Source organism: Rosa rugosa, chromosome 2 (assembly GCF_958449725.1).
Source record: "Rosa rugosa chromosome 2, drRosRugo1.1, whole genome shotgun sequence".
NCBI classification, from domain to species: domain Eukaryota; kingdom Viridiplantae; phylum Streptophyta; class Magnoliopsida; order Rosales; family Rosaceae; genus Rosa; species Rosa rugosa.
In genome coordinates this window covers 11,447,602-11,460,078 of record NC_084821.1, presented here as the reverse complement: position 1 = coordinate 11,460,078, position 12,477 = coordinate 11,447,602, and positions in this window count along the sequence as shown.

Sequence of the window (12,477 nt, the reverse complement as noted above, 5' to 3'; positions counted from 1 at the left end):
AAAAATTATCCATGGGTAGACTTGTTGTTGGTATTAAACGTACTACCACCATGTGACTTTTGAATTTAGGCTATTTGACTTGAAAAAGAAAAAAGAAAAAACCTTGTTCTAAAAATAACTTAAGGTCTCGAAGGGAAAACATGTGCTGATCACCATGTGTTTGATACTTTGAATCCTCTAGATGAGTTGAAGTTTCATACATTATTTCATCTGAAAGGGAAAACATACTTGATAAGTTTGTACTTTGTTATGCTTTTTACGAGTCAAAGGGGCGCATTCTTAACGCACATTTATAAAGCTATATGAAACAGGCAATGATATATGCAACATTATTACACGCTCTTGGTTTGTACATGCATTGATACATATCTATTTACCTAACACTTCAAACGGCAGCAAGATCCAATACCTCCCCAAGTTAAGGGCATCAATGTAGTCAATTCCAATTCCAATTCCAATTCCGTCTCCAAAACAATATCTTTTGTAGTTAAAAATTAGAGAAGGACATGGGTGAGTTGGTCAGTCTCAGCTTCGAGCAACCGAGTACGTAACACATAAGCATTGGATTGGCAGATGCTTCAAGTAACTCAGTGCTTCAAACCTGATAACGTCTTTCTTTCTCTTGCTTATAAAGCTTGGAACGTAAAATGAAAATTCTAGTGGCCAAGATGAAGAAACCATGTAAAACTCATAATTTCCTAAGGGTATTATCATTTTGGACACTATATAAACACGACACCAAGTAGAAGATCCTTCTTCCACTGAGATTAGCAATTGACCTTAATATTTTGTAAAGTTTAGTAAACCCTATACTGTACTAGGTTAGGCTGGCTAGAATGCTAGACAACTCGATACAACAATGACAGGATGACTCGATGTTCATATTTGAATATTTGATCACACAGGATCCAATTTTTTTAATCTATTTTTCAGTGATGACTCACGAACCAAATAGCAAAATTGTTGCCTAATTAATTCAATAATTATTTAATTAACGACTAACTAGAAATTAATAATCTGTTCAAACGGTGTAGCCGCCGCAGGCCCCGTTTTGTAAACAGGGGGGGGGGGGGGGACAAAAAGTCAAAAACTTATTTCGCCCGTGTTATTCTAGAACTGCGGTTTGCTACAGAAACTACTGATGTGAAGATTGCAAAGACCAAAATGACCCTTGATCTGATTGCAATCTCTAACAGATCTTCATGTCTCACACTCCAACAAATTATCCTTTACAAAAAGTACGAGCATGTCCTCCATGTCAAACAAATTGATAGACCCACAAGTTGGGAGGAGAGAAGTGAAAGCAAGAAAAATTAAGTAAATTGCATATTCATTTCTTACCCAAAGCAGGGACAAAGATAGGATATAAAAGATATAAGGCCAGAATATATTGAGCTACCATAAAGACAGCTGTCTACTCTCTAATACAATCAAAATAGTCAACAAAATAGAGAGGGCATGAACAGAGAAGGGAAGAACTTATCAAGTCCCTCCCCCTTGAGATGTGGCATGTCCTCAGGCACAAAAAGAAGGAAAACGTTGCTTGATGGTGTGAGCTTCATCCCAAGTGGCATCCTCAGCAGGAAGGCCAGCCCATTGTACGAGCCATTGTGTGACATTGCGCTTCTTTTTGCGGGACACAGCCATGTCAAGGATCCGTTCCGGACGCCACAAGAGTTCTCCTTGATCATCAATAGGGCTGCACACAGATTGGATTGGATCGGTTTTGACTCCAAACCATCTCTATGCCTGTACTTACATGAGCATTTGCCAAGCATAATTAGCTATAATGAGCCACGCTCATGCTACCGCCAGCGGTACCAACTCCCACCAACGGAGTGACCTACTGAAACACAGCCAAGCAGGCTACCGCCTGAGCCCCGGCTCACCCCCAAATCACCAATGACGCGCCGCGCCAAGATAGCATCAGAAGCTGGGAACTGAAGCATATCAGTCCCACACAGTGGCGGAACCAGGATCTGAGACTTGTCTAGGCTAATTAGAAGTACACTAATTTTTTTTTTTTTTTAGGTGGAATCATGTTTGATTGTTCGGTCCAAATTGAGAATCTTTCAATAGGTTTTTTACCCCCGATTGTTCTACTCTTGCTTCACTTGCAGACAATCAGTACATAATTGTATTGACCTTCAAAATCTAGGAAAATTTATGTTTCCCCTCCTAATTCATCTTGATTCTAGTTCCTACTTACCAATTCCAAAGATTATACATATATACTCCTTTCAAGAAAAGTCACGAACCTTGCTATGAGCTTTAAACCAGGACTCTCCGTCGAATTGAGGATTATCAGGATTCACAGGGTCGCCATAAAAGATATCGGGAACCACCACGAAAAATCCAGCTGCAGCAACTTTTTCTGCAGGTTTCCTTTTTCAAAAGACAATGTGAAGCAGTAAGTAATGGATACAGTGCATTACTGAACTCAAAGTTGTATGGTAAACTTGGAATAAGACCCCAACTGACCATCTTGATACCAAATTTCTCAAAACGAACATACTTGCATCATTCAAACATTTACCTTATTCTCATATTTCCAGAGAAAGATTGACCATTTTATTGATTACTAGAGTAGAGAAAAAGAAGGCATGCCATTGAATAAGAAAAAGGAAGGACGAATCACAAAGCAGAATAGAAGAAAAGATAACCGTACCTTAAACCAAAGAAAAGAATTGATCAGCAAAGAAAAGAAATCAACAACAAACCCATTTAACCCATTAAACCAAAGAAGAGAGAATTGATCAGGAACACTAATTCCATCAACAAACCCATTAAACCAATCAAGAGACTTAGCTCAAAAGAAAAGAAAGACCTTCTGTTTTGGAGCAACTCAGAAAACAAAGCAAGCTTGGATGGGGAAAGCGGGAGAAGATGACTGCAAGTCTGCAATGAAAATCAGTACAGGAAGAAGAACTCGACTCAATATCATGAAGAGAAGAACTGGCTGCATCTCATCGACCTGTTGGCTGCTGCGCCGCTGTGCGTCCAAGAGGCGACTAGGCGAGGCTGAGAGTTCGAGGAGGTGAGGGAGACTGTTTTTTTTTTTTTTTTTTTTTTTTTCTCTGACTGGTATGGGCCGCTGAAGGTAGATATATATCTATATATACTTAGAGGTTTTTAGCCCAAAATATTGTCTAGGCTTGAGCCCATATAGCCTTCTATTTGGTTTCGCCCCTGGTCCCACATCGAAAACATGGAAGAGGTCAGCCTCTTCCCCACCTATAAAAGGTTCTCTCCTCTCTCCTCATTAATTACGCATTTACTACTAACCTATTGTTATTCTGTTAACATAAATACATTGACTGACTTAGGGATCGGAGAAGAGAAGACCGCCCAGCGCGGTCTCCCTTTGACGCCCTTTGTATTTTACTTGACAGGTAGCGGAAGTATCGATTACATTACAAGTAGCGGTCCGCCCACCGGACCTGCGTTAACCAAGGTTTAGTCACCGCTGAATCTTAAACATTAACAATGCCAAAAGTGAGCGGTTTAGGCATTTTGGAAAACCGGTCATAAAAAAAAATAAGCTCAATCCAACCCAATCTAATCCAATTAAAGATGGTTTGGTTTGGTCGGTTAGGCGGTTTTCACCTATATAATATTAAGGGTTAAATACTGTTTAGTCCCTGTATTTTGCCTCTTTCATCGTTTCAGTCCCTGATATTCTAATTTAATCTAAAAACTCCCTGACCTCACAATTTCCCTCCAATAGGTCCCTTCCGCATCAAATTAGGAGTTGGCCTTGGGTTAAATGTCCAATATACCCCTATGTTATTTCCTTATCCTTTTTTTCCTTTTTAATTTCTTTTTTTCCTTTTTTTTATTTTTCCTTTTTAATTTCTTTTTTTCCTTTTTTTTATTTTTCCTTTTTAATTTCTTTTCTTTTTTCTTTTTTCTTTTTCCTTTTTAATTTCTTTTTTGCTTTTTCTTCTTTTTTTCTTGTTCCGTTTTAATTTTTTTTTTCTTTTCGTTCTGCCTACTTTCTCCTTCCTCAACCCACCAATCCCATTCCGATCAAACTCCACAACCCATCTGTTTCTCTCCCCAAATTGAAACCAAACCCAGCAAAGACCTAGTTTGGCGGTGTATAGATGGACATCGAGCAAAAGCAAGAGGCTAGGAGCTGATCGATCACTTCTTCACCTTCTCTGAAGCCATCTCCCTCCGTTGCCTCTTAGCGGATCCGCCCTCGTCTCCATCGTCGCTGACGCCATCTCTCAAACATAAGCAGATCCCAATCAGCTCAGAAATTCGCCGCTTCGCCGCTCAACCACTCCCCTCTTGTTTTCACAGCCTACTTCTCTCTCTCCCACTCAAATCCCACTTTCTCTCTCCACATCAGGCCTCAATTTGGAAACTTTTCACTGAAAACTACCATTTTTTCAGACTCTGAGGTTTTTTGGTCTTTCTCAAAATGGTGATTTGGATTTTGGGTCTGGTTGAAATGGTGGTTTTTGATGGCCAAGTTGACCAAAACCAGAAGTGAAGAATAATAATAGTGATGGAAAAGAAAAATGGCCGCCGGCGTGGAGAACAATAATTGGGGTTTCGGGTCGATCTGGATTGGTTTGCCGACGTGGCGCTACTGATGCAGCAGGATATGATAGTCATTAAAAAGGAAAAACAAAAAACAAAAAAGAAAAAAGGAAAAAAAGAAATTAAAAAGGAAAAAAGAAAAATAAAAAAAAGAAAAAAGAAATTAAAAAGAAAAAAGAAAAAAAGAAATTAAAAAGGAAAAACAAAAAAAAGGAAAAAAAGAAATTAAAAAGGAAAAACAAATAACATAGGGGTATATTGGACATTTCACCCAAGGTCAACTCCTAATTTGACGCGGAAGAGACCTATTAGAGAGAAATTGTGAGGTCAGGGAGTTTTTAGATTAAATTAGAATGTCAGGGACTAAAACGATGAGAGAGACAAAGTATATGGACTAAACAGTATTTAAAAATTATCTAAATTTAAAATTCAATAATTAAAATCCAAAACATATAGTCCAAAACTAAAACCTAAATTAGATTCAAAGTGATTCACTTATTTAACGACTTAGCCATTAATACTAGCTTAATATGATAGTATTAAAGGTCAAAGAATGAGAGATTGAGAGATCAGAGATGTGATATGAAATGATCAAAAAAATTGTAGCGATTATATACTAAGGTTTTAGGCCTTTGAGCCTTGAATTCAATATGATAGTATATCATTTAAGAATAATGTTATAACTGGAGATTTAAAACTTACTTAGAACAAACCGGACAGATGAATATATATTTATTATGTGTATATATATATATAATAAAAAATAAAAAAAAATTTCTCTTATGTTTCAAACATACCGGTCGGTTCAGGTTCCGCGGTTTAAGTACAAGAGAAACCAAACCAACCCAGTTCATAAATGGTTTGGTTCAGTATTGAACCTATTTTCAATTTTTAAAATTAAAAAACTTTAACCAAACCATATTTATCGGTCGGTTTTGGCCGGTTTGTACCATGTTTTGCACACCCCTAATCATCAAAGTCAGGTAAGGATGTAGTTAGTGGTGTGCCATCACCGATACGCTGTTTTAGAAGCGATACATGAAAGATTGGATGAATGCGGCATGGAGCTGGCAAGTCAAGTTTGTACGCGACTTTGCCAATACGGTTTTTGATCAGAAACGGCCCGTAGTAGCGAGGAGAAAGCTTGTGGGAGGACCTTTTGATTAGGGAACATTGGCAATATGGTTGTAACTTGAGAAAAACCCATTCACCAACCTTGAATTCCCGTTCTGTCCTGTGATGATCAGCTTGGGTCTTCATCCTATTTTGGGCAGCAACCATGTGGTCCTTGAGTAGTTGGAGCAGTATATTACGATCTTGAAGAGCATGATCAACTACTTGCACCGAAGTAGAGCCTGGAACATACATAGAAACAGAGGGAGGTGGTGTACCATATACAGCTTGAAACGGTGTCATGCGAATAGTGGAGTGGTAGGTGGAATTGTACCACCATTCAGCCCAGTGAAGTAAACCCGACCATGAGGCAGGTTTGTCAAGAACAAAACACCTTAGATAGTGTTCTAAGGAGCGGTTAACCACTTCAGTTTACCCATCCGTTTGGGGATGGTAGGCGGAGCTATGACATAGGTTAGTACCATGGAGTTTGAAGAATGCTGTCTAGAAATGGCTGAGGAAAACCGGATCACGGTCACTGACAATGGACCTAGGCATGCTATGGAGTCTAAAAACCTCCTTCATAAACACCTCAGCTATTTGAGTGGCAGTGTAAGGATGGGAAATTGGGATGAAGTGCCTATACTTTGAGAGTCGATCTACCACAACAAAGATTGCATTTTTTCCATCAGAAGGGGGCAAACCATCAATAAAATCAATCGATATATCGAACCAGGTATTCTCCGGGATAGGAAGGGGCTGCAGCAATCCCGATGGTCGAACCGTCTCATAGGTTTGACGTTGACATTGGTCACACTCAGCAATGAAGGATTTGACATCCTTACGCATTCCCGGCCACGCAAAATTGCGAGAAAGGCGTAAATAGGAGCTCAAGTAACCTGAGTGACCCGCCTGAAGTGAAGAGTGAAACTCATGGAGTACTCTTGTACGCCAATCAGAAGAGGCTGGAACAAAGACTCTGTCTTTATACAGCAGTCGATTATTGACCCAACTAAAACCCTTCTTGGATTCAATTCCCTTTTGTAAACCAGCAATAATGGACTGAATTGCAGGGTCCTTGAGACAAACCTGATCGATCTGATGTAGGGAGTCAAACACCGGAGCCGAGAACACTTGAAGGTTACACATCTCGTGTTTTTGGGACAGCAAATCCAACACCGTGTTCATGGAACCCAGACGATATTCGATGTTGTAGTTGTAACCCATCAGTTTGGCAAGCCACTTTTGCTGCAAATGAGTGGATATCCGCTGATTAAGCATGTACTTGAGGGTTTGATGATCGGTAACAATGGTGAATGTATTTCCTAGAAGGTATGGCCTCCATTTCTCCACTGAATGAAGGATTGCAAGCATCTCTTTGTCGTAAACAGAAAGCAATTGGTTGCGAGGAGATAAGGGCTTGCTGAGGAAGGCGATTGGGTGCCTTTGTTGAGAGAGAACGGCACCGATGCCGAGACCACAGGAGTCAATTTCCACCATAAAAGGTTTAGTGAAATTCGGCAATTGTAGGACTGGGGCTTAAGTGAGGGCGATTTTCAGCTCCATGAAAGCATGATTGGCGCCTGGGTTCCATTGGAAGCCGTCAATTTGGAGGAGCTCAGTCAGAGGCTTTGCCTTGATGCCATAGTGTCGTATAAAACGACGGTAGTAGCATGTGAGACCGAGAAATTCACCTAATGCTTTGGTGTTTGTGGGTTTGGGCCAGTCAACTATAGCTTGAATCTTTGTTGGGTCGACTGATACACCTGCAGCAGATATTACATGGCCCAAGTAATTCACTTTGTCTTGACAAAATGAGTACTTGGACAGCTTGACATGTAGGTTGTTGGCCCACAATATTCTGAACACCTCTTCAAGATGAAGAACATCGGATTTTAAGTCACGGCTATATACCAAGATGTCATCGAAGAATACCAAAACACTCTTTCACAAAAGCGGTTTGAACACTTGGTTCATTAGAGCTTGAAAGGTGGAGGAAGCATTGGTAAGGCCAAATGGCATTACCACGAATTCAAAATGGCCTTCATGTGTCCTAAAAGCCGTTTTGGCGATATCTTCTTCATACATGCGAATTTGGTGATACCCGGATCGCAAGTCCAATTTGGAAAAATAAGTGGCACCATGAAGTTCATCCAACAATTCATCCACAACCGGAATTGGAAAGTGATCCTTGACGGTTGCCTCATTCAAAAAGCGGTAGTCGACGCAAAAATGCCATGTACCCTCCTTTTTCTTCACCAATAGGACAGATCAACCCATGAGATAACATATCCGCAACTTGGGCCTCTAACTCGGCTTTTTGGGAGTATGGGTATCGATAAGGCCTTACATTAATGGGGCTTGTATTGGGTAGCAATGGTATTTTGTGATCAAGGGGCCTTGGAGGTGGTAAGTCCACCAGTTGTTCAAAAATGGGTTGGTATGTGGATAAAAGAGTTTGAATGAATGGGTGAGGAGCTGTTGGTAGTGCGGTTATTGGGCTAATAGGAGATTGGGCTAAAGGATCCCACTGATCAGAGGGTAGTAGAGCCAATAAGTCGGGTTGACCCGAAGGATGAGTGCGATTGGTTTTCCCTCTGAGAATGTGATATTGACCATCAGTGAAAAAGGCCATGATTTTCTCCTGGAACTGCCATCCAATCAAGCCAAGAGTATTAAGCCATGGTGCTCCCAACACCTTGTCGCATCCGGCTACCGGAAGAAGGAGGAATTCACCGGTGAACGAATATCCCTGAATCAATACGGTGACATTCGGGGACGTACCAGATGGGGACAGAAATTCCTCGGAGGCCGAAGTGAATCGGAGTCCGGTCGGTGCTTCGGTGGGAAGACCCAAAGATTTTGCCATTTGGGGACTCAAGAAATTTGAAGCTGCACCGCAATCTATGAATACTGTAACAGGTACAGTGTTAATGGTACCTTTCATCTTCATTACTTCTCCCACTGTGCTTGTGGTAATGGCATGTAACGGGTATGGTTCCTTTGTGAATGATTGTGGGTCCTCCAATATGGGGGTGCAGTCATGAAACTCGGGGGTGTCTGAGGTCTCATCATTGGGAGTGGGGTGGGAAGCTTCTAGGATGGCTAGGAATGGGCGTTTACAAATGTGGGTGGGGGTGTACTGTTCGTCACAGTTGAAGCACAGTCCCTTGGACCTGCGCTCACGTACGTTGCTCTGAGGTTGTCAGAATGCGAGTGGGGTGGTTGAGTGTGTTTTGATTTGGTTGAGGGTTTGGTGGTGGAGTGGTTTGTTGTCACGCCCCGATTTTTAAAACATAAATAAAAATCGATATATATAATCTCATAATTATACATGCGTGATGATTCAGCCATCAATACAAATACATGGAAAACTTTTTCCTTTTAAACTAAGTACATACTGATGCCCTGAACCCACAAAGTCAATATATACACGCTCCGCAGAGTTATATATTACAAGAGTTTACAAATTAAATTGTCACAACAAGATAATAAGTAAATGCTCCTCAGAGCTTATTACAAGCGGAAGTCTTAATAATGGTAAAGTCACAAAATTGGCTTCCTACCGTAAAGCTGCTAGCACGCTACCTCAGTTTCAACCACGATTACCCTGACCTGCAGGATTAACCCCTAAACCATTGAATAGTGCACCGGGTTGCCACACAACAAACCCGGTAAGCTTGTGAAAGCTCGTATGAGTAACTCAAAACACACACGCACAACTCGCCCAATGAGGAAAACCCATCAACTCGTAAAAAGGAACACACACCATGTTTTCCCAAAACAAACCATTCTTTTCCTAAAAGAAAACAACACAAATCACTCCGTGATAAAAACCATATTAATTGAACATCTGACAATTCAATATGCTTTCCCCTAAAGAACACAACAAGAGTCACACCGTGACAAAATCATATAACTTGAAACTCTGACAATTAATTATGATACACAAGTCCTCCCCAGACATTTAAAAGAAAGAATCCTCGACACTCCCTTTTAAAACATGTTCTCAAATCAACAAAAGTCACCCCGTGACAAAATCATAATAATTGAAACTCTGACAATTAAATATGATACACAAGTCCTCCCCTGACATTTAAAAGAAAGAATCCGCGACACTCCCTTTTAAAACACGTACTCATAGGCATCAAATAGCTCCCCGCTACCCTCCATGATGTACAATGGCAACAGACTAGAACTCTAACTGATCGTATCCACAAACCCGGCCAAAGGCGTGAAGTCCCAATATATATGCCTGAGGTCACTCCCAGCAACCCCGAATCCTCATACCTCCCTGGTCTTTAGATCAAAACATTTCAAAGCGGTCACTCAGGACCAAAAGTTACTCAACTCTCAAAATGAGATGTCACCCCGTGACCTCCGATTATCAGACCTCCCCGGTCGTCAAATCAAAACATTAAGCAAGTTGCACTGGACCCAAAATGTTAAATCAAATCAAAAGGAGAAATCACCACTTGTGACTCTCAGATCTTTCGACCCCCGGTCGTTAGATCAAAACATTAAGCAACTCACACCAAATCTTGACACTTTTCAAACAATAGAAATTCTCAATTCCTAAAACAATGTTTCCCGAAAAGTCAAGCCCCAAAACAATAGAATGAAACTCATCAATCCCTATTGCTTAATTCATCCATCAACTCATAAGAATATACATATTTCACGTATATATATATACACACACACACACACGTGGTCATTCACTCAGGAATGTCACTAATACCAACTATAGTTTGCAGTTAACTAAATAACTCTCAAAACGATAAAGGTAACTTGGTTCGTAAATGAACATTGTGAGATTACTCACCTCGAAATTTCCGCTGCGTCTTCTATACAGAACCGAACTAACACTCACATCAACAACTCGTCCAAATCACCTTGAGAAGCACCTAATCATCAATGGTCTCAAATCAGAATACGAATCACCAAGTGATTTAAGTTCGAAACCCCTGTTTTGAACTAAAATCCCCAAAAGTGACGCCAATCGAGGCGAAACCACATCCGAAACCACCCAATGTCTCTGGAATACTTCTACGATCGATATGTCAAAACCACAAGTCGATCGAACGCTCAAATCCTCACGGATAGAATCATCGAACGGTCCGAAACCGTAAAAATCACAACGTATTCATACGATCTCCAAAAATTACGTATTATATATCAAAATGCTCGTATCGACGAGTAGATGATATATAAAACCAGAAACTATCCCTTACATGGCCAAAAGACCGCAAAAACGCCGCCACAGGTGGTGGCACAACCACCACCGGCCAAAATTCAAAACTAAATTAATCCAACCGTCCAAAATGTCAAGAACACCAAATAGAACAACTTTAATACCTGGGGTTCAAGCCAACTCGGCCCAGATCATTGCCTATCGCCGCCACAAGCCGTCGTGAACTGTTCACCGTGAGTTGATTCGATTCCGATGTGAATCGATCAGAACAAACACTGTGGATAGCTTGAGGAGGCTCCTACGAACTCAACCCAGAAAACTTGAAGTAGTGACGTCGCCGGAGCAAGGATTTCCGATCGGGTCCGACTGCATTCGAGTTCGCCGCGTTGCTGCACCACCTTGACGTAGAATCGATGCTAGAGGCCACCATCAGGAGGACCGGAACAAGGAGGCGAGTCGGTATGTCCAGGTCCTGCCGCTAGAGATCGCCAGAAAAGCCGAGTCGAATTTCCTGGTTCGGGTCGGGTCTGACTCAAAGAAAAGAGAGAACGGAGGTTCTGATTTTCGGAAATAGAAACCCAAATGAAAATAGTAAATTTCCCGAAAGGGAAATTTCTATTTTTAGTGATTTCCAAAAATATCCAAAACTTCGCATACCATAACTTCCACATACAAACTCCGATTTCCGCGTTCCACATTTCTACAAACTCGTATCGACGTGCTTTATGACTTTCGTGAAGGAAGTTTTCGGAGAATCTTAACGTATAAAAAGTCAACATTTGCACCCCCCTAAAATCATATTCTTTCGAATAATAATTCGTCTGAAACACTTCCGCTCCGTCCACGAGCCACGAAACCGTCCAATACCCACAAATTAGATCCCGGAAAATCCTCGAAAAATAATAACGAATTTCCGGGGCATCATATTTGTGTTGGATTAGGTGGGGAGGAGTTGTTGTGGGAACGATAAGGGAGTGAGAGAGTGGAGGAGTATGGCTGAACACTGTTGAATCGAGATGACTGTGACCAATTGTTTGGACGTGAAACCCAGTTTGTTCAGAATTCAGTGTAGGAGTGGGTGTCTGACACTTTGGCCTCGTAACACCTTGCTAGGCGCTGCGCCTCTGTCAAGGTGGTTGGGTTGATGGCCACGAAGTCGTGGCGGAGCGCGAGCTTCAGACCGCCCAAGAACATGGGAAGGAGCTGGTCATCAGTCCATTCTGGTGCTCGACAGGATAGCTTAGTGAAAGCTGCGATAAAGGCATCAACCATGGAGGTTTGTTGCAGATGAGAGAGCGATGTCTTGAAGTCGTAATTCGAGCCTGCACCGAAATGAGCAAGGAAGGCAGGTACAAATTGCTCCCAAGTGATACATGGATTTCGTTGTTCAAACGAATTCATCCATACACATGCGTTGGCTCCGAAGTGTAAAGCTGCAATAGTGACCCGTTCTGATGGTAGAATCTTATGGGTTCTCAAGTATTGCTCTGCTAGTGCAATCCATCCTACGGCATCTTCACCGTTAAAGCGAAGTAAGTCGATTTTTGGTGGTCTGAAGAATGGGGGTTCATGGTATGGGTGGTGGATTTGATATCTGGGGAATGTATTGGTGGTTGAAA